General features: G+C 48.5%; 1 non-coding gene across 1 annotated transcript; it reads right to left on the bottom strand.

Moving 5' to 3' along the window:
* Positions 1-16,686: 16,686 nt before the first annotated feature.
* TRNAQ-CUG (transfer RNA glutamine (anticodon CUG)) lies at positions 16,687-16,758 on the bottom strand. Its single transcript has one exon. It is a non-coding gene; the product is annotated as a tRNA-Gln (tRNA).
* Positions 16,759-19,447: the final 2,689 nt, after the last annotated feature.

The following is a 19,447-nucleotide window of genomic DNA, read 5'->3' as shown; positions in this document are numbered from 1 at the left end:
CCAAGAAACAGAAATGTGTAATGCTCTGATTACTTACCGGTAATCCTCATTACTCCTAGTCCTACTCTTCCTCGTCACCGTACTTACTTCATGAGGCACCTGCCTCCGACACAGGACCTTCTTCTATTTCTTTAAATCTCTATAACTCCTCCCCCACATCCATGTCACTCAGTTTCATATTACCAAGCCGGAGCATGGGACCTTCCCCGGAGGGAGGGTGAGGAGGGTCGTCAGTACTGTGACGAGGAAGAGTAGGACTAGGAGTAATGAAGATTACCTGTAAGTAATCAGAGCATTACCTCCACGTCCACTCTTCCTCGTCCCAGTACTTACTTCATGAGGTATACCAAAGCAGCAACGGGGAAAAGGTCCCAATGAGACACAGAGCCAAAAACAGTGCAGCAAAACACACCCACAATAACTCTTAAATCACATCCCCACAGACAAAACTCCAACCACGAAGGAACCAACCCCCGAGTGGGAGAAACTCAACCCATAGCGGTTGATGAAAATGCCTAGACCAGCCAAGGCGGCAGCCATACAAATCTCTTGCAGAGAAAAACCCTCCTTGCATCGGCCCAGGAAGCCGCCAAACCCCTGGCAGACCGCCCCTGATTGTGCGCAGGCACAGGCAGGCCAGAAGCCACATAGGCCCTAGAGATCACAACCCGGAACCACCGGAAAATGGAAACCACAGATGCGTAATGCCAAGCCCCAGCCGGACCACAAGCAATCAGAAGACTATCAGATTGGTGGAAAAAGCAAACCAAGCCAAATACTCCAACGCGTCCCGTCGGACATCAATGTTTAGCCGAGCCACCTCCTCAGGCGTTCTTGGATCATGAAAGAAGTCAGGGAGAACCAGACCCTGAGAGGTGTGAAAACCGAGAGACAACTGAAGGGAGAAACATCGGACCACACCCCGGCACCACCGAGTCTGGCAGCACCCTCAGGAAAGGAGCGTGACATAAGAGAGCCCCAATCTCCCCAAGCCTACGGGCAGAAGTGAGGGCAATAAGAAAAGCAGATTTCAGTGTAAGATGTTTGATATCAATCTCGGAAATGGGCTCAAAAGGAGGCCCGTGAAGGAACCGTAATACATGAGGGAGATCCCAAGAGGAAAGCCCTTTATCAGCACAAGGACGGGAAGAAGAAAAACCCTGGATCAATTTCCCCACCAACACCTCCCCATCCAAGCGACCGTCAGAGTCCCCCAAAAGTAATTTCATGGAGGCCCACTGAGAGCAAAGCCTGGAAAAACTGCCAGGCCCCTGTCAAAACTCCTCCTGGAGGAACTGAAGGATCACAGAGGCCAGAACGCAGGGGAGGGATCCCAGACCGCCCATACCAGTCTCGGAAATGGCCCCAGAGTCTGCCTAACACCTTCAGAGTGGAGGGTCTAAGAGCATCTATTTGGACCCAACTACAGGATCTGAGAACCCCTGAGATATCAACCTAGACTGAGCAATAGCCACACCGCCCATTGCATCTGGTGGAATTCCAACCGCAGATCCCCTTGAAGGGGACACGGCCACCTCGGAACCAGCCAAGGTTCCTAGGACCGAAGCTCCAACAGAGAGGGGAGCCAACTCCGGCAGGACCAGAACGGAGCTAACAACAACACAGTCACCCTGGACACTCTGATGCGCCAAACCACCCGGGGCAGAAGGGGAATAGGCGGAAAGGCATAAAGGAAAACCCCAAGGCCACTGTACAGAGAGGGCGTCCATCCCCCAATCCCCTCAGCCTGAAACCTAGAGCAGAAGAGGGGAACTTCTGCTGAGGCCGGGGATGCAAACAGGTCTAGAACCAGGGACCCTAATCTGACACAGGTCACCGCAAAGACCTGGGCCAACAGGACCAGTTCCGCAGAGGAGTGAAAACCAGCGTCTGAGAAGATCCGCTTGAACATTGTCCATCCTTCTGATACGTGAGGCCACCAGAGACACCAGATGAGAGTCCTCCCAGGTGCCTATCAGCGCTGCCAGAGCATTCAAGGAGTGGCCGGAACCCCTTTTGCAGTTGACATATGCCAAGGCCGTCGTATTGTCCGGTCGGACCAAAAACCGCCGACCGTCCAGCAACTCCTCGAAGTACACCAGAGCTTGGACAATGGCACAACTCTTGCCAATTGGATGATCGCCGGCTCTCCCCATATCTCACAACCCTTGAGCTGAGAGGACCCCCAATGTAGACCCTTTCTGCTGGTGTTGGTAGTAGGAGAGGCCACAGGAGGAAGGACCAAGCACACCTCAGCCTGTAGACCTGAAACCCCCCGCCACCATAACAGGGACACTCGCAGCGCTGGGGACACTGAAAACAAAACTACGAAAGCTGAGATGTCGGGAGCCAGTGGGAGAGAGTATAAGACACCAGGAAACGTAACCGAAGACGGGCTCAAGGAACTGGAAAACATGCAAGACGCCACGTGCCCCGTAACTTCAGCAACAGGCGAGCCGAGACATACTGCCTTCTGAGAACCCAGCCCAGAACAGCCAGCAAGCGCCCCCCCTGCACAACATCCAGAGTACGCTCTCCCCAGACGTCCGGACAAGCAGTGCAGGGTCTTGAGACCCATAAGCAGGTGACACATCCTAGAAAGCATAGGGACCAGGAACACCCGCAAGTAGAAAACTTGACCCTGAACAGGGAGAGGAACGGGCAAGACGGTAACCCACAACAACCGTTCGGAGAGAACGGATCCCATGGCCAACTACTTGGACCGTGAGCTGGGTACCAAAGTACTAACCATGCAAACCTGGACAGGAGGAGACAGGAACGGCAACTGATACCCCCTCCAGAAGGAGCCCATTACCCAGGAAGCCGAACCCCACCGGTCCCATACACCTCCGAGAAGATAGAGACGAGGAGCCAGGGAAAACCGCCAGTCACTGCACTTGCACCAGAGGGAAATCACAGGACGTTGAAACAGGCCTGCGCCACAATATAACAGCATGCTTGTCAGCCCACAAAAAGATCTGACCTATCAAAAGGAAGATACTGGACAGCCCAGAAGTCCAGCAGACTATGGCCCCCTCAGCTGACAGAGGAGCCACCAGGCTGGCGTCAAAAGGGCAGAGTACTGTCACAAAGCGGGGCAAAGCAATCCATCCCGGATAGCCGACATCAAAGGCAACCCCCTACCTGAGGTATGCTTATACTGGAAAACCCACTGAAGTGACATCCCCCTCCCCCGGCACCAGGGGCTCTGAGAACCCCTCTAAGCACAGACATGTGCCACCATGTGCCCTATCACTTCCCACAAGTCTGAGAGGAGGCGTGAAAGCAACACGTCGGCACCGGAGGACCTAGGCCCTAAAAGAAGAGACACTGGGAACCCCCTGCATGGCCGTTACTTCCATGATGCATTTTCCATAATCCCATGCCGGACAAGGGAAAAGCAAATCAACTCTGACTTTCCCTCGCGCAGTTTAGAGGAAGAGGACAGGACAAGGAGTCTGCGTCCATAGCTAGCACAGACCCAAACACACCACTAACACGCCACATGACTGAGAGGTGGCTTGAGCCATGTATCCAGTAGCTGGTAGCCCCATGCTCTAGATCGTTCCAATGCGTCGGTCTAGGAAGGTTGAAGGACCGAGTCAGCACCGCTGATACTCGAACCCGAAGTGTAGACTATGCCAGGCTGGTACCCTTCCGGCCGCTTGCAGACGTGTCCAAATCTGCGCCGTATTCACAGGCAGCACGCAAGGAATGCAGCCAACATCCGGTGCATCCTGGGATGTGTGTGTCTGAGGAGCGGGTGGTATGTGACATGCCTGTGACAGTACAGAGCCCCCACACTTTCAAATACTCTGTCACAGACACCCCACGACAAGAAGCAGAGAGGCCTCACAACAAAAAGGGAAGGCTAGCCCATACTGCCAAGTGCTTGCCATCATTTCCAATAAAGATGTGTACACAGAGCACGAGGTAACGGCCTTTCGAAGGAGTCAAGATGGCCATACCAGCAAGAGAGGGGAAAACATCAAGCACAGTCCTCCCCTCTCCTTACCTTCCCCCAGATAATGCAGCTAACATCCGGTGCATCCTGGGCCGTGTGTCTCTGAGGAGCGGGTGGTATGTGACATGCCTGCGACAGAACAGAGCCCCCGCACTTTCAAATACTCTGTCATAGTCACCCCACGACAAGAAGCAGAGAGGCCTCACAACAAAAGGGAAGGCTTAGCCCATACTGCCAAGTGCTTGCCATCATTTCCAATAAAGATGTGCGCACAAGGCACGAGGAAAACGGCATGTTGAAGGAGTCAAGATGGCCATACCAGCAGGAGAGGGGAAAAATATCAAGCACAGTCCTCCCCTCTCCTTACCTTCCCCCAGATAATGCAGCTAACATCCGGTGCATCCTGGGCCGTGTGTCTGAGGAGCAGGTGGTATGTGACATGCCTGCGACAGAATAGAGCCCCCGCACTCCCAAAGACTCTCTGCCACTGTCACCCCACGACAAGAAGCAGAGAGGCCTCACAACAAAAGGGAAGGCTAGCCCATACTGCCAAGTCGAATCAAGACGGCCAAAACAGGAGGAGAGGGGAAAAACATCAAGCCCAGTCCTCCCCTCTCCTTACCTTCCCGGGGCCGTGCAGGACCCGGGACACAATGCTCACGCTGCGGTCCGGAGCCCAGCAAAGAACCGAGCGAGGCAATCCAGCTCAACTGTGACCCCAAGCCCCGCAGGGGGCCCAGGAGCAGCGCCGCACCTGAGGGAGCCGAGGGCCCCGCCACACAGCCCCCCCAGGGGGCCAGCAATCGGTGCTCCCTGGTGCCCCGCACCGGGAAGAAAAAGTCCAACCTGCCGGAGGCAGGAAAAATTAAAACTGAGTGACATGGATGTGGGGGAGGAGTTATAGAGATTTAAAGAAATAGAAGAAGGTCCTGTGTTGGAGGCAGGTGCCTCATGAAGTAAGTACTGGGACGAGGAAGAGTGGATGTGGAGGTAATGTGGCATTTGCACTGTGCCCAATTGCCACTGGGTTTGGCCTCAAGGCGCTTTAGGTTATGCGACACTGCGAAGCAGGAAAAGGAGATCCATCAAAGCAACTTTCTTTCGGGCAACATCTGCATTTCGTTGTGTCTAGTAGGCCTTTTATTCGAAATCCTCATCAATATTCATCAAAAAAGGTTACAAACAAGAACATTCCAAAGCAAATAGTTTATCAGCAATCAACATTTCTTTGTTTTTGACCGAATTTGCCAGGTTTCCCAGAAAGCTAAAAACTGCGAATGTTTCCTCCTTACGATCAGTCAATTTACATAAAACGTATACCTCAGTCACTGAACATGCGTCATACCTATTATTAATTTATAATGCGTGGGATCTGGGACTCGAACCTCTTCTGCTCTGCGTGATCTTGCATTCAAAGCCAAGGCGTTGCCCATGTGCTATCTGCCGTTCGCACTCCCGAAAGCCCGGATGCAAACATCTCTTTCTTCTATGGGGATTCTACTTCAGGAATGCAACATAGACACGATTATGAGGAATTCAGTGAGCATTTGTGGGTTAGCTGTGCTACAGGCAGCACATTCAGTCTAATGTGACGTATATGTCCTGTTGTAGCTTGGGAATATGTCATTGAGATGAAGTTATGGTACCATGTTGATTTTGAATGGCAAATAGCCTGGAAAGCTTGTCAAATTAAGGGAACCAAGAAACAGGGTTTCCAGATGCAAGCAGTCAGGTTTAGCCTTGATTGGCCTGACTGCTCTTCCATAACTGCAGCGCCTTCCTTCAGAGGGCGCGGCATCCCTATTCCATGCGATAGGCGATGAAGGCGCGCGTACAACTTCCACGCTTTGCATTTGTGGACGCCACAGCGTCTCTGAACATCTCATTATAAAGTCTTAGGTCATTAGATCTGTTTAAGTGTAACCAAATCTAAAGAAGTTCACCAAGGGCTACACATCGAAGTGCTCTGGTCCCAGTTTCCATGTGACGTGTAGTGCAGCAGATGGTGCTTGGGGTGAATATATGTCCAATGTGGTCAAGGGCAGCTGAGAGCCAGTGTGGGAGTTTAGTGTGGCCATTGCGCAATAGCGTCTTTTGAGAACGTGTTTCCCTTTTGGCTCATTGGGAGGTCCATTTTACATTGTCCTGGAAACTGACCCCCAAATAGTAATGAAGCCATGCCCGCTGAAGCAGGTCCCCTTCAATAGTGATGTTTGTTTTCATTTTGCGTACAGAGCTGCAGACCATTACCGCCATTTCAGAATGATTAATGGAAACTCCTCTTTCCTTGCACAAGTCTCTTAGATCTGTCAGCTGTCTTAGAATGCCCATCTTGATCTTTAAGATTCGTACTGTATCAGCTGCATACATAAGGATGCCAACTTTATGCTTGGCAAGCAGGGGACGTCAGTATTTGAGCTTGAAATTCTTTAAATCGTGTCACGGATCTCTGGGGGCCCCTCTGCAAGCCATGCGGAGGGCCCCCCCAAGTCGGCAACAAATCACGAGCCGTGCCACACTTTGGGCCGCCCTAAATTACCACGCTTGTGCAGAACGCACAAACGTGTTGATGAAGGGGTAATTAAAAAGTATTGTGAGCTAGTGGCAATACTTTAAGAACATTGCAAATTCAGTTGAGATTAAACCCCACAGTAGCACCTAAAGGGGTATGTTTACACTGAGTTAAAGGCACGAGGTATCTAAGAGTCAAATTGAACTTGTGAGGTACTGACCATTGTGTTTTCTTTAGGCAGAGTGATGTCCTTCTAGGCACTGTATGCTATTTAGTTTTGTATAGGCAGGATGTCACAGGGTTGAGCACTACACTGAGTTTTGTATGGTTCTGCAAACGTATTTTATGATAATTGTTGTAAAAGGTTTTTGGGAATTTTTACAATTTTACATGGTTTTAGAAGGTTTGTAAAAGTACTGAGGTATAGTGACCTGGGGAGGTCATAGATAGGTAGCAAGAGGACGAGGTTGATCTTTGGTTAAAGGATTGTCCAGCATTTGTGTTTAAGAGTCAGGTCAACACGTCGATAAAAGGCTCAATGTCTCTGTGTGGTTGTTGGTTGAAGGGGTATGCCACACACTGCAGTTGGAGAAAGATATAAATATGTGTTTTAATGCAATACATAGCACACTTTCCGAGAAAAATTAACTAAAAAGCCACAGTGTTTGCTATTGTTGTGTAGGGTAACAGCAATCCAAAACATGCAAGTCACCAACAGTGCACATGAACATTAATGCTTTGCTATTAAAAATGCCATGCCACAATGAAAACATGTCCAACTGGCTGCACAATGTAGACCAGTGTAGACACGTAACAACATTGCAGTAAAGCATGCCAGGCCACATTTAGACATACCTAGACTGGTTGCACCAAAATGCCAGTCGAAGCAATAAGACTCATCAAGAAGAGAGCACACATTCAAGCCTGCGCCTCTGCGGCCTCTAACAACATGGCCAAACTCTTTAAAATATACAAGGAACTGGCCAATCCTGTTGCAGTTGCTACCTCTCCTGTTCCCTCTACAGGCCCTCTGTACAGCTTTGGCCTCTCGCTTCTCTGCGAAAACTCAGGACATCCTGTCCACTATCTCCTATTCCTCTCCCTCTTCCTCTCTCGCTCCCCTTTTGCCATCTCTCCTTCTCCTCCTCCTTTCTCATCTTTCTCTCTAACACCTAACAAGGTTTCTATACAAGTCCCATCTATGGAAGTGTCATCGAAACAGGTGCTCGTCTGCTCCTCCAGAACCATCAAGGACCACGTTGACACGATCCAGCCTTGGCCGAATTCTGCAATCACTCTTTGGCCAACTGCCAACGGCCAACTGCCAGCTTACACTCCACACTGAATCTGTTGGTTGTCTCCATGGCCATCAGTCTGGCTCCAGAGCTGCCAGAGGCACGGAAACTGCTCTCCTGAACACCTGTGAAGATCTGATCTCTAACCTTGATTCCAGCATTCCTTCTGTCCTCATCATCCTGGAACTTTCCTCTGCTTTCGACACGGTCAACCACGCCATCCTAATCAATTGACTCTGTGAGAACCTGGGCATCATGGATCAGGCTCTGGAGTGGCTGACCTTCTTCCTCTTGGACCGCCACTCCCTTGTCCAACTTTGTCCCTTTCACTGCGCCACCTCTCTCTACATGTGGCGTTCTCCAGGGCTCTATCCTCTCACCATGGTTTTTCAACCTCTAGTTGACCCCTTTGACCCACCTGATCTCTACCTTCTCCTCTAACTTACAGTGTTATGCGGATGACACTCAGCTTTCCTTCCATTTCTCACTTTCCCCCAGAAGCTCACTGTCTACAGAATTCTGGTTCTCTCTAGGCTGGACTGCTGCAACAGCCACTTTCTCAATCTGCCTTCCTCTAGTCCCCACCCTCTGCAACTAATCCAGAATAGGATGTCATTATGCCTACCCCCGGAGCAGCAGGCCAGGCCCAGCACCCCCGGGAGCAGGCATCATGCCCCCGGGTAAAAGCCCAGCAGCCCCTTATAGGGGCTCTTTGGACTCTGTCCTGGCGCCGTTGGCGCCAGGCTCATGTTGGACAGCAGTCCTGGCGCCATAGGCGCCAGGCTCATAAAGGAAGGTGTTTTGTGCACTTACCTGATGCAGACCATGCTGCAAGATTCAGGCCTCCCTGAGACCTGAAAGGGACTATTTTTTCATTGGGACTATTTTGCCACTCGGGCGTGGCCAGGGAAGGATACTTACTTGGAACTACTTTGGGGGCTATTTAAGCCACGCCCTGACAGTAGCTCACGCTTTGCGTTGTTCTGCATCCAAGCAGCGGAACGCTCACCGTGTCTGCTCCTGCATCTGGTCTCCAGCCACGCCCGCCTCGATCCTGGAACACCTGTAAGGAAAGAAGAGAAGAGAAAGGTGAAAACCAAGAATTTTATCAAACTTCTTACCTGCATCCGGAACCTTCACACCAGCGTTCCTGAGAAAAGACTTTCATTTAAAAGCACCGCGTTGCTCGCTGCAGCGCCGCGCTTCACTCACCTGTCCTCGAGAGTTCTTCTGGCTCCACCGCGACTGTCTGCACCGGTCGCCACATCTCTGCGCCTAGGGGAGAGAAGAAGAGACAAAAGGTGAGCAGAAGGAACATATGAGAAAAGCCTAATTTTCTGCCATAACACTTACCGGTCTTCTGTTGGTGGACCATTCCTCATTTCGGGTCGGCGCCGCTTCGTTGGCAGGTACCGCACCCCGGCCCCTATGGGGAAAGGACAAAAAGACATTACTGGAGGAATATAAAGACATTAAGAGGGATCGCCCCCATCGCTAACTCACCTGAGTTTACCATCGGCAATTCAATCCCTCAACGCATCACCTTCATTCTGCACCTGAAATAAAGGACAGATCACAGGTTAGGAAGGCAACAGAAAAGGGGGCTCAACACTTGAACTTTTGTAATCTTCATACTTACGGCGTTCCGCTCGGAAAAGTCAAGTGGATTTTGCCAGCGCCATTCTGAAAACCAGTGAAGTAACGGGACAAACATGCACCCCTGCACCAGAAGCAGGATGGAGAGTTCATCCTTTCAAACCATAAGGTGAGCTTCAACCGGGGATTTCGGAGGAAGTTAGAGAAGAACGAAGGGGGGAAGGGGGGAGCAAGCACACTATTCTGCAGACTGTTAATCCCCTTTCTCATCTGCAGAAGGATATTCCTACGGGCCAGACAAGCAAGATTTGAGGGTCCTGTTCAGTCGGTGTTCCGAGTTCTGCGCATCACGCTCAAAGAGGCCACAGCAACCCAGACTAGACCAGCGCCTCCGTGGGAGTCAGGTGAGCGTTACATAGGACTGCGAGACTTATCCTTGGCCTGAAGCCCAGGGACTGTATCTCTCCATCCACGAAATCTGTCCACTGGCTCTCGGTGGCTGCAAGGATCAAGTTGAAGACCCTTTTCATTGTCCACAAGGCTTTCTGGGGCTGGTATCTGCACTACATCCAACACTATCTTCCAAAATACCTTCCTTCTCGAGCCCTAAGGGTTAGATACTTCTCCAGGGAGAGAGTGGGGGGGAGGTAGATCCTTCTCCCCTGCAGGCGCCTCCCTCTGAAATGGCCTCCCTGACCCTCCCAAACTTGAGCCGGACCACCTGAAGTTCAGGAAGCAGCTCAAAAAGTTCCTCTTCTCCTCTGCTTTCTCTCTCGCTCCCTCCCCTCCTGACCTACCTGTCCGCTGTACCAACTGGTTGCTTGGCTACCCTCTGTCTCAGTGAGTCCAGGCTCTTTCTTGATCAGTCACCCTTCCACTGCCTCCAGACCTACCATGCAGTTATGGGCTGTAACTGTAACCCTACAGTCCCTTGTTCTCCTTGCACTACCCAGAGCTGCACTGCCCTGGCAGCACTTACTCAGAGCATTTATGCCCTGTTTTCCCCTCCCCTCTCCCTTGCACTTCCCCCTCCCTTTCCCCTTGCACTTCTCGTTCTCGCACTTGTACGATCTGAATGACACAAGGCTTAGTAAGATCATTTGTCTTGTCCTCCCTCAGTTTTCCTTCTCTTTTCTTGTCGTGCCTAAAAACACTTGTGTACAGGTGCATTATATATGACTTATCATATCATAACATATCATTTTATCACAGATGCCCAGAAAAATATACAGTGCTGCAGTAAAAAAACGGCTAGACTGGCAGAACCCAAATGCCAGTCTAGCCAGGTAATTACACTTTGCAGGACTGCTTTATCAGAAATGCCCAGTAAAAAAGTCATACCAAACTGAGGAATTACTAGACTGGCTGCATCAAAATGCCTCTCTAGCCACTAATACCACATTTCATGCCTGCTTAGCATGGACATGGACGACCATTATGATTTACTGCACAACCCCAATCCCCACACATCCCTTCTTCCTCCATCCCCTACTCCAACCGCCAAAATCAGCTCATTGGCCCAGAATTACCTCCACATCCCTCTTCCTTGTCCCAGTGCTTACGTATGAGGCTCCTTGCCTCACTGGTAAGAACTGGAGGAAGAATGGGACTAGGAGTAATGAAGATTACAGGTAGCTAAATCAGGCATTACCTTCATGTACCTCTACCTTATCCCAGTACTTGTGTATGAGGCATAGTGCCTCAAACACAAGTACTGCCTTATACACAAGTACTGGGATGATGAAGAATAGGGCTAGGTGTAAAGAAGATTACCAATAATTAATCAAGGCATTAAACACACGTAGTGGTGCAACACCATTGAGCTGACTGGGCTTCAGCACTAAATTGTGGGCTATGTTGTCTTGACCAGGCTAGCCTTCAGAGCAGTTGCCGGACAGAAAAGGATACAGATTGAATTAAAATTGAAATTGTGATGTGGGTTTAGTACTTGCATGCCAGGGGAGTGATTGGAAGGGTAGAGCGGAAACAGGAGACAAGTCATTCTCACAGCAGCCCATAAGTGGGTGCTTTCAGGCCTAAATGAGGAAGTTAACTGCATGTAACATTGAAGCTGCACTAGAATAGTCTCATTAAAATGCGTAAAGCAGTTAGATAACCCCACACAAATAAGTTTGCTCCTCCCCACCACACGTGAAGTTAGCACCTCTACCAACATTTGAAAAGTTATCCCCCCTATTGGGCAGAATGGGGATCGGGAGCCCGGCAATACCGCCACCCGCGAAAGGGCAATTACCAGCCCATTCATCTTGTAATTAGCCGGTTATTGCCCAATCACGGGAGGCGGTGCCGGTAGCGAGCATGGCGGTAGCCGTGCCTGCCATACAGGCATGGCTACCGCCATGCTCGTAATGAGGTCCATTGTTTCTTTTTGAAGTCACTCTGACTTCATAAAGAAATTATTTCCGTTAAGCACATTTTGCCTCATACACATACACAAGTACTAGGATGAGGTAGAGGGATGTGGAGGTAATGCCTGGCTTAGTTACCTGTAATCTTCATTACTTCTCGTCCCACTCTTCCTCGTCCCAGAGGCAAGGTGCCTCATAGGTAAGTACTGGGACGAGGAAGAGGGACGTGGAGGTAATTCTGGGCTGAGGTGGTGATTTTGGGGGTTGTGGTATGGGGAAGGAGAGGGTGCATGTGGGTTGTAGGGGTTTTGCGCTAAATGGTAATGGTCATCCATGTCTAGGCTAAGCAGGCATGCTATTAGTGGCTAGACTGACATTTTGGTGCAGTCAGTCTAGTCATTTCTTACTGTGGCTTGACTTTTTTTTTTTATTTGGCCTCTCTAATAAAGCACTCTTGCTAAGTGTAATTACCTGGCTAGACTGGCATTTGGTTGCAGCCCTTCTAGCCATTTTTTTTTACTGTGGCATTGTATATGTTTCTGAGCATCTGTGATAAAATAACCATGGTAAGTGTTATTGCTTCGACTGTTATTTTGGTGCACCCAGTCTAGGTATGTCTTAATGTGGCATGCTATGTTTTACTGTAATATGATTATTACGTGTCCAAAGTGGTCTACATTGTGCAGCTAGTTGGACATGTTTTCATTGTAGCATGGCATTTTATTTTTTGTAAACTTTATTTAAGCTTGGCAGGTACATCAAACTGCAACATCGTCATAACAGAGATCACATGTATAAATCGTCTCTACAACAGCTATGTGGATCAGCACTAGTATTATGCATCACACTTTGGATCCTTAGCTAGGTATACCTGGAATTCTCCCCATATGTCTTTCGGTCTCGACGCAACTGGCTGCATTCTGATATATGTATCTTCACACTCACTAATAGCAAAATAAAAGGTGTGATGGTGTTGCTTGTGATTCCATGCACAGGGGACCTGGCCTCGCCGTTCGGGCAGGGCTGCCCCCATAGGTGGCAGTACCTGACTGATTTGCATATGACTGGACCCCTTTTGCAATGGCACAGATGGGCTAAAAAACAGTGGTGTGGAAGGTTGCCCAGAGCAATGCCAGTGGTTCAGACTGATTCAAAACCTTCCACCATCACTTTTTTGGTTTCCCACTTACCAATCCAAGGTAACTCCCTCAACCAGTCCGTCACAGTAGGTGGCTGTAGGTCTTTCCACTTGCGTAGAATACAGCGTTTGGCTACCATGCTTCACACATTCAAATAGGATCGCATCCAATTCCCTGGAGCACCCTACCACCTCCAAAATAACATGCTCATGGGCAATTTCTCGATATGCCTCCTAAACATAGTAGACAGTACATAATATATCCCTAGCCAAAACCTCTCCAATTCTGGGCAGGCCCATAACATGCACATAGCCCGCATCAGATTTGCCACATCTCAGGCAACTACCATCATGCGCAGGGTATAATTTCCACAATTTGCACGGCATGCAGTGCAGCAAATGTAGGATTTTGTACTGGAATATGTAAGGAACTCATGGTGGCAACAGTAAAGACAGACACAAGTGATCATAGTTCAAGGGTGTTTATTTAACTGTATGCATGGGCGAGAAAAACGCCTAATCTAAACCTAGAGATAAGATGGGAGCAAGCTACAACCATCAAACAATAATAAGGCAGTCCTAGTAGCGTCTTGTCAAAATAAAAAGGACCTACACAAAAATAAACATTGCCAATCCTTAATACTAAGTTACAAAAGAGTGTAGGATAATGTTCACCAGAAAAGAAAGAAGTGTTCACAAAATGTAAGTCAGGATGGATTGGCTGCGTCTCCCTTCCCCACATTTTAAGCACGGGACAAGGAAGAGCTCCTGAACACAGCACACTCCCGGGCCTCTCCAGCACAAGGCTCCCAATTCCATTCAACAGTATCAGAACCTTCAGGGGCTAGGTCTCTTTCGACAAAGTCTCTTGCCTTAGAAGGACTGCTGGATCAAAACAACAAAGTTCCTTTGGTGATCTTGCACACTGGGTGATTGCTTTTCGCCCCTTGGATCTCCCTACGCTGGGCTCGGATCCTTCTTGCAATGTGGGCCTCCCTCTGTCGGGTTCACTATGGCCTTTCACTCTGAAAAGCAACACTATCATGATGCAGGATTTAAATTTCTTTTCCTTTGTCATCCCTCCGTCGGGTTCACATAGCCATATTTAACACAGTTCATGAATTTCTAACACAGTTCATGATTTGCTTCCTTCATTTCATCAGAAAGTGTTGTTTCCCTTCTCTTAGCTTTCTCTTGGCAATGGGTCAGAGACTCGATTGTACAAGGGATTTGACTGGACCCTTGTAGGACCACTCTGACAGCTCACGCCACCCTTTCCTACGTCTTTCTGGTATTTTCAGTTTCAATACAAAACAAAAGGGGGCTGGCGAGAGTACTTCGAATGAGCACTCCTGCAGTGCCTGACCACTCTGCAGCTGGCCCTTGTCTGAGCTTTCCCAAAAGTTCAAACACACAGAAGTTCTTTGTTCCTAAGTTCCTTGCATTCATATAATGTTGCCAGTTGCAACCGTGGGCTCAAACACAGTTTGGTTTGCTAGCACTTTCCTCTGACTCCCTGGCGTGTTGAACCCGTTGGCTTATCTTGCTTCTGGAGTCAAGGAGGGTACCACAGTAGCCAGCATGTCTTGCTGCCTGTGCTATGAATGGGGGAGGCCCCCGTGCACAATTGACAGCGATTACGCCACACGCCAGCTATGAATCCTGGTTTTATGATTTCCCTTTCGGAGGTTTCGTGGGTCTGAGTTGAAAAGGGTAAGGGCACTACCCCCTTCGTCGTCCCTCCAGGTCTCGCCGTCTTTCTCCTCTGTTTGAACCTCCGGTCCGGTGTAGCTGTTTTCGGCCTTGCTCGTAGTGTGCTCTCGTTTTCCACCTTTTATCCCTGTGGGGAAGGTAAAGGGCCTTCAGGTGTGTGTGTGGTTACTGTTAATTGCCTGACCCTGCCTGTCCTTTGTGTTGGGACATGTCAGGTAAATGGCGTGGTGTTAGTCCGTTGTCTATCACAGTGTAAGAAAGTGTTCATGTTGGAAAGGGTGGCTTAAGGGGTGGTAGAGCTTCTAAATATCCAAAAGGGTAGGTTGGGGAGAAGGTGTTACAAGGAAGGGGGTACCGCATCTCAACCTTTGGTGTCCCACTTCCACTCCCCGAAGACCCCTCATCCAGGTGAACCTCCCCCACTGGTCCACCTCCAGTAAGTTGATCCAATAGCAATGGCCGTGTCCTGGCCACCTCGATGACAGATCTCCGGACACTAGCGGGTGAGACACCTTCAGGTTTCTCACAAAGAGCTTCAGTCTCATACTGTTTTCGTGAGCATGCACATTGACCCCCAAAGTTCATCTGTTATCTCCAGTCCTAACTCCGCCGCCCACTTCCCTGCAGCCTTATCTTCTGTCTTTGGGGTCCCATCCAATATTCCCTCATACAATGCCGCAAGTAGCCCACGGCAGCCATAGGGGTTAGATATGTAGACAAGCAGCGCATTCTCCAAGGGCTCTACCGGGCAACAGCCCCACGTTTTTTGCACAGCTGCTCTCAGCCTGTAAAACTGCAGCAACTCCCTATGCTTCTCTTGCCAGGTTTGGGGCGACAGCAGCTGTCCCTCCGGAAACCGAACCCCCAAGTCCTGATACCCCAGTCTGGACCAATGTGCCCGCAGGGAAGCGTCCCATGCAGGGGAGAGGTCCGGGAATCGCCACAGCGGCAACCACTGGTAGTATGGTCTGCACACAGCCGTCCTAGAAAAGATGGCCGACCACGCACCCAGCATTGCCTGCACCAGATCAACCAGCATTGCATTTTGAATACCACAACATTAAATTAATTAAAGCATTAATGTTCCTGTGCACAATTGGTGACTTGAATGTATTGGAATTTTGGATTGGTGTTGCCTTACAAAACAATTCCAAACGATCTGGCTTTTTAGACAATTTTTCTCAGAAAATGTGCTGTATATTGCATTGAAAAACATCTGTATATCTTTCTCCTAGTGCAGTGTGCAGCGTTCCCCTTCAGCAGCATGATCATCGTGTGAACTGCACAGCGTGCAAGCCAAGCCGCCTGGAGTGTGGGTCGACCCATGATTTGTTGCCGAGTTTAGGGGCGGGGGTCTCAGCATGGATCGCAGGGAGCCCTCATATTTGGTGTTACGCCCCTGAATGTATTCCTATGGAATCCACATCCTTTTGTCCAGGTACAAATCCAATGCAAATTACATCAGAATCCATTTCATGTCCTCATGAAAATGCCATGCAGGCAGGTGTGAAATGAGACACCGGAGGATGCGGGGCGGAGATTTTACCCCCGCTGTGCACCTCCTCCTTGTCATTGCAGGAAAATCGGGCGGAGAGGGAAATCGGGGTGTAAAAGCATTACACCTTGCTTTTACACCCCGATTTATCAGTACACCCCATTTGAAATTAGGCTGAAACTGATGATAAAATTGAGTTGCAAACAAGAATTGTTCGAAACACTGTCAGCCTGTAATTTGGCACAAATCCATGTCTTCAGAATATTTGTTTCCTCTAATTTTGCCAGCATGGGGTCTGAAATTTATGGAAGTATTAAAAGAGTCATTTGCTGATTTTTTACCAACTTTTTACCGCCAATATTAAAACTGAATTTACAACTGATTTCACATGAAAAATTCGTGTGGGACACCCCCACATAGCTCCCATCAGCCCTCAAGCGCCCCCCCATCTCTGTAAAGTCTTTATCTCATTTCCAATCTGTTTTTCCTTTTTTTTTAAAGGCTGGGGAATTTCATAGCAGTGATTATTCTGCACTGAAAAACATGTGCAGTGAATATTCGCCAATTAAATAATTGGCCAACTGAAGAAACATTTTAAAAGTACAGGTCCCACCGAGATTTGAACTCGGATCGCTGGATTCAGAGTCCAGAGTGCTAACCATTACACCATGGAACCAACTGCTGGCATGAATGTACATACACCCTCTCCGCAGAGTCACATAACGTTCCTCCACGAAGTTGTGACATGATATTGGGCTAAACTGTTGAACTAACATCCCACGTTATAACCCATACATTACAATGTGAATAATCAGTTTGGCAAATGTCTTTATAAATATATTTATTTTATTTATTTATCTGCCCAGGGGCATCGTGGCGCTGTTACAGGTTGCTCGCTTGCCAGGCAGGCATATCATACACTTTTAAGCGTCTAGTACAGTAACAGGCCTTAGGGAGGAAAGTCAGTACAGCGCAGGCATACTGAGCTGACACTAAGGTTACACTTATAGTTATTATACTATAACTATAGTTCTATAAACTTATATATAACTATAGTTATGGTTACCGTTACAGTATACATACATATACATGTTGCTATGTATAGATACATACAGGGAAACCTAAAACTGCACTTGAATTTACATTCATATTTAATAAACTGCACTTGAATTTACATTCATATTTAATGTTCAAGTCGCAAGCATTGTTAAATGTGGTTGTTAAGGAGCTTCACACTCATTGCACGCTAATGTATTCCCAACAATATCACATGTTACATCAGCTACTACATTTGGCACGCACATGAATGACATCACTGGTGATGTTTTATGACATCATCCATGCATTTCCGATGGATGTTTACCCAAAGAGTGCAGTGCAGGCATTGTTGATGGAAATGCTCTCTCTTATCATCTGCTACAAAGTACACATTATACAGCGCAGGAGCGAATTCAGTTCATCCGGGAAATGAAAGGGTCAAGTATTGTTCTATACATGTGGTTCGACATGACACAAAGGATGAGGACAATGTGTGTGTACTTTAGATATGTACAGAGTGTTGGTGTGATTGTACCGCTATGCCACCAGTTGTATTAGATCTCAGAAACATGGACACACTCGGAATCCAGTCAACAAATACAGCGAGTGGGAGTTGTGTACACAGATTGGTCATGTAAACTCGCTGTGCAAAATACAAACCATTCTTTTCTGGGACAGTTACGGACTCCCCGAAAGCGACTTTCCATATATGGTCTTTTCCAAAGCTCTGCCGGGATTTACAGCACCCGGTTTCTGGTTACTGCGCGATTTCAGATGGAAAGACGATGCTATTTGTGCACACAAGTGTTTAGAGCGGGACCAGTTTGCACTCCCCACTGACTGGCCAGCTTCAGGCCAGAGCCCAGACTGCTTGTAGACATTACATTCATGCACACCTATAGCATACCTATCACCAGCAGGCAGCCATGCCGCGCGCCCATTTATGCACATTTACAACAGACCAATAATCCCAAGAAACAGAAATGTGTAATGTGGCATTTGCACTGTGCCCAATTGCCACTGGGTTGGCCTCAAGGCGCTTTAGGTCATGCGACACTGCGAAGCAGGAAAAGGAGATCCATGAAAGCAACTTTCTTTCGGGCAACATCTGCATTTCGTTGTGTCTCGTAGGCCTTTTATTCGAAATCCTCATCAATATTCGTCAAAAAAGGTTACAAACAAGAACATTCCAAAGCAAATAGTTTATCAGCAATCGACATTTCTTTGTTTTTGACCGAATTTGCCAGGTTTCCCAGAAAGCTAAAAACTGCCAATGTTTCCTCCTTACGATCAGTCAATTTGCATAAAACGTATACCTCAGTCACTGAACATGCGTCATACCGATTATTAATTTATAATGCGCGGGATCTGGGACTCGAACCTCTGCTGCTCTGCGTGATCTTGCATTCAAAGCTAAGGTGTTGCCCATGTGCTATCCGCCGTTCGCACTCCAGAAAGCCCGGATGCATACATCTCTTTCTTCTAAGGGGATTCTACTTCAGGAATGCAGCATAGACACGATTTTGAGGAATTCAGTGACCATTTGTGGGTTAGCTGTGCTACAGGCAGGACATTCAGTCTAAAGTGACGTATATGTCCTGTTGTAGCTTGGGAATATGTCATTGAGATGAAGTTCAGGGACCATGTTGATTTTGAATGGCAAATAGCCTGGAAAGCTTGTCAAATTAAGGGAACCAAGAAACAGGGTTTCCAGATGCAAGCAGTCAGGTTTAGCCTTGATTGGCCTGACTGGCTCTTCCATAACTGCAGCGCCTTCCTTCAGAGGGCGCGGCATCCCTATTCCATGCGATAGGCGATGAAGGCGCGCGTACAACTTCCACGCTTTGCATTTGTGGACGCCACAGCGTCTCTGAACATCTCATTATAAAGTCTTAGGTCATTAGATCTGTTTAAGCGTAACCAAATCTAAAGAAGTTCACCAAGGGCCACACATTGAAGTGCTCTGGTCCCAGTTTCCATGTGACGTGTAGTGCAGCAGATGGTGCTTGGGGTGAATATATGTCCAATGTGGTCAAGGGCAGCTGAGAGCCAGTGTGGGAGTTTAGTGTGGTCATTGCGCCATAGCGTCTTTTGAGAACGTGTTTCCCTTTTGGCTCATTGGGAGGTCCATTTTACATTGTCCTGGAAACTGACCCCCAAATAGTAATGAAGCCATGCCCGCTGAAGCAGGTCCCCTTCAATAGTGATGTTTGTTTTCATTTTGCATACAGAGCTGCAGACCATTACCGCCGTTTCAGAATGATTAATGGAAACTCCTCTTTCCTTGCACAAGACTCTTAGATCTGTCAGCTGTCTTAGAATGCCCA

This window comes from Ambystoma mexicanum, chromosome 5q (genome assembly GCF_040938575.1).
Source record: "Ambystoma mexicanum isolate Mex_15411 chromosome 5q, UKY_AmexF1_1, whole genome shotgun sequence".
NCBI classification, from domain to species: Eukaryota; Metazoa; Chordata; class Amphibia; order Caudata; family Ambystomatidae; genus Ambystoma; species Ambystoma mexicanum.
This window is presented reverse-complemented; position numbering and strand designations above follow the sequence as displayed.